This window comes from Lichenostomus cassidix, chromosome 3 (assembly GCF_008360975.1).
Source record: "Lichenostomus cassidix isolate B80296 chromosome 3, HeHo_3.0, whole genome shotgun sequence".
Classification (NCBI taxonomy): domain Eukaryota; kingdom Metazoa; phylum Chordata; class Aves; order Passeriformes; family Meliphagidae; genus Lichenostomus; species Lichenostomus cassidix.
The window spans coordinates 88,519,093-88,523,380 of NC_139483.1; positions in this window are offsets into that span (position 1 = coordinate 88,519,093).

A 4,288-nucleotide genomic window follows, 5' to 3' on the forward strand; every position below is an offset into this window, starting at 1 on the left:
TTCCCGAGCTAGCACCGCCTCTGCCTCTGCCTCTGCCTCTGCCTCTGCCTCTGCCTCTGCCTCTGCCTCTGCCTCTGCCTCTGCCTCTGCCTCTGCCTCTGCCTCTGCCCACCTCTCTCGGGACTTCCCACCCCCTGAGAGCCTTTGCTGCCGCTGGTGCACCCTTTGCTTACATTTCTTCTCTTGCCACCATCGCTCAGCAGGACTGTGTCCAGACGAGGAGCGGTTCTTCAGCATTTTCCACTTCCTCTGCATTTAGTTCTCGCTTGATCTCCAGAGAAACTAACCGAGCAGGTCTCTGGCTGCTGCCTAGAAGCTCTTTGGAAAATGCCTGTTGCTATCATCTTCAGCAAGCACTTTTCAACACATTTTTAGAAGTGAATTTGCTTGTTTTCATGTCAGATGTGGAATATGATCTTGATCAGTTAAAGAGAGAGAAGACATAGGGAATATCTGCTGCTGGACAGCAGACCAGGGGAACAAATAATTAATCTGTAGTCCAGACCCAGACTGGACTATGAGTGTAAGTTCAGATGTTTCACTAAAATACATCAAAAACCAGTTTGCCATACAAAAGTCAGCAGCTGACTTGGTACTTAACAATGAAGCAATCAACCATAAAGGATGCAATCTTACACCTGCTGGCTTCAGTGTGTGCTTTTTGCTTTTGCAGTGGAAGGAGGAGGAAGCAACAGATCCCTATTGATTTCACCATGCTACACATGAATCTTGTTTTCACAAATGGCCTATCCCATACAGAACATTTTAAACTCTATTTAGTTCTTAAATGCCTAAAACAAAAATGTCATAAAACTTCTAGTTTAGCTATCAGAGAGAGAAATATAGTGGTTGAAATCCTGTCCCTACTGACAAAACAAAACTTGACCCAAAGTCCAGATTTTGCCTATTTTTCTTAGCTCAGGGAAAATCAATCTTGCATGTAATTTCTCATTTTTAACACAAAATTTTAGCTTAGTTTTTTTTTTTTTGTTTAATGCAAAATTACTAAATATTTGTCACAGTTAGTTTTAATTGCTCAATAAATAATATATTCCTTCACCCAGCCACAGAAAAACCTTATTGTCAGGTAGCAGGAACAACCACAGAGATTAATATAGTTTTAGCTGTGAGACAAATTTTAGGTTGGAAAGCTAAATTTGCCTTTGCCTTAAAACATTGTAACATGCAGCAGTAAATTATGATACATCATACAGTGAGGACTGAGTTAAACTAATGTTTGGTGTATTCTCTTCTATAAAGCACTCTCCAGGTTAATAACACATATCAATTTTGATAATATCAGAGAATGAGATGGTTCTCGCTATGTAGTCCAGAAGAAAAGGAAAAACATTGCCTTTTTGGAGGTGGGGGCAGGGAGATGTTATCTTGCATTCATTGTGACTGCAAGGCATAAGCTTATCACTACAGTGACAACAGTGAAGGAGAAACAGGTCAGGATATCAGACTTCCAAGAGTGTGAAATATGTTGAGAGACAAAGCACCAGAATGATGGTGGCACAACAATTTATATCTGCAGGAACAAATATGTTGTGATTTAAACTCTGTTTTTATTGCTGCTGTGGACAAGCAGAAACAATGGCATGAGAACTTTGTTTCTCCATTTCTCTCTATTACAGTAGTGGGAATATTAGAATAGGAAAGCAGCTAGAGGCAAGAAAACTGAGTTAAGGCTCAGCTTTCAGGTAATTTTCAGTATTTGTACACCGGATAAGAAATGTTCTTTCATCACACCCTCTCTTCTTACAGCTATTTCTACCCCCATAACTAGCTAATGCTCACTATTGGGTTTATTTCTCCCAGTGATTATTTTAATTAAAGAAGATATTTCTTCAATTTTGTAAAACTAAAGAAATAAAAGCATAGGAATATTTGCATCAAAAATATTTATTTTTGAATGAAAAATCTTTTTATAAAAATAACCAAATATTGATCTTTTAAACCATATTTTACCAATATTTAACTTGATAAACATAGTCCCTGGCAAAAATTAGTTAACACTCTCTAGCTATCCTTAAATTTCACATCTTACATAGCATCTGATTGTATCATTTGTGTCCGAAAGATATGCTATTTACTCAATAAAAACTGTCCAGAGAAAACTCAGAATCATTTGCTAATGAATGTCTCATCTTTTATTTATCTTCTCCACATAAAAAGAACAGCTGCATTAAAGTTGTGGTTAAAAGAAATTCCTAGAAATATTGGAATATTTTAATTTTGGAGATCTAGGTGAAAATAAAAAAAGATAAAAAAGAGAACAAAAAAAGAGTTTTCTCTTACAAAGACAAAATTAAGGCCAGAACTTCCCTTTCTAAGATGGCACAGAAGACCTGCAGTATCCAAAAACTGCCATTGACCTTTAGTGATGTTCCTGCCTCAGAACTTAGCTAACATGATTTATCCCCCTGGGTGTTAAGGTAGCAGCAAAAAGAATACAAATTGTGTCAGTGGGTGGCATTCACCCCCTCTTTACAACGATGCTACATAGGATTTTTCCAGGAGCATCACTAAAATTGATATTTTCTTTCCCTCTTTGCTGGCCCAGGTTAGGAGTACTGTACCTTTTTCCTCTCTGTCCATCTCGCAGGGGTCTGGGCAACACACCTAACAAGGCATAAAAATTTTGCAGGCCTTCCACAGCGACCCCTGACCTTTTATGTTTGAAAAGTACACATACTCCTCTTTTACGCTGTCCAGGTTTTCTGAAATAATCATAATTTTCTGCATTCTTTCTCTCTCTTCAAGGAAAAGCTAAAAATACATTTTCTGAAATAAAGATATAGCTTTGCCAAATTTGGGTACAATTGGGTATAATTTTGGGTCTAATTTTTCAATCATGGGCTGAGACATTTTACGTCTCAAATGAATGATTGCTGATAATTACTTTGCATCTGGGTTAATATACTAGTTTTTAACTTTTTGACTATTTATTTGCTTATATCTAAACAAAAGAAAAACTTATAGGACTTTTAAAATTTCATTTTCCCATATCTGTAATGTTCTAATTCAGCAGCTATTTGTTTGATCATTTCAAATTATATAGAAAAATATATATATCTTGTTTCACACTCTTTAAGAATTCTGCATTTTCTGTGGCTGAAGATCAAAAATAGCCTTCTAATGGTAAAGGAATTGCAATAGATATGAAATCAAATCCTGCCATGCTTTCCACAGTTATCTGTATTTTCTTTTCTTAGAAGAGATAAAGCAAAATAATTTCTTTAATAACATTGACATAATAGCTATACTTTAAAATTAAGTGTACACATAGAAATATTGAAATTCCTATTATTTTATTTGATATTTAAACATATGGTCCATTTAGATATTTTTCTTTATGCTTTTTTTAATCAAAAAAGAGTATTTTTTTCTCTTTTAATAGAAAACTTTAATATACAAATGAATGCAAATCCTTTTCTCTCACTTAACACCAATGTAAACTAGAAGTAATTGCAATGATGCCAAGTAGAACAGCTGATGGGGAAGGCTAAAGCATAAAATGATTAAGCACTTCATAAAACTGTAGTTGCCATGATAGATGGTACATTGCATGACATTAGGTCACAAGAAAACCTAGAAAAAATATTTACAGAAGTTAATCAAATAATACCTGGTCTGTCAATAATTGGCTTTTTAGAAACATTTGAATACGTGAGACTGTCTTCTTTCTATGCCAAATCCTTGTCTTGGATTGATGATATGATAATCCTTTATCCCCTATCGTTGGCTTATATGCCCAAGAAAGAAAAAAAATGTGTGGTCCTGTCTCTTTAACTGCACCCAGCCGCAGAGAGAAACGCGGGTTTTTTTGAAAACATTTTCCCCAAGCCTCGCTCCGGGGGAGGATTCGTCGCTCGGCAGAGACTGCGTGCTGGACGGGGGTCGGAGTGAGCTTTGTTCCCGTTTTTTCCATTCTTCTTCTTTTTTTCCTCGTTTGGACCCCTTCTCTTCGATCTGCTTTGCCACCCGGAGACCCAGGAGGGCCAGAGGACAGCAGAGCTCTCCAGGGAGCTCCACCCGGCCCCGGGTGGGGGCGAGGAGGAGAGGGACTGCGTCTGAGAAAAGGACTTTTTATTCAGGTTGAATAACTGCCTTTCACCTTGTTTTCCCCTTCCCCTGTGCCTTGTAGGGCACTCTGCGTGGTTTTGTTAAATAAATAGTTTTTTCTTCACTTTCATCTGAGAGGTTCTGTTGTGGGTGGGGGAGGGGGTGTCGGGGCCCTTCGCTCTCGGAGGAGAGAGTCTTATCATTAACCCGGGACAATCCT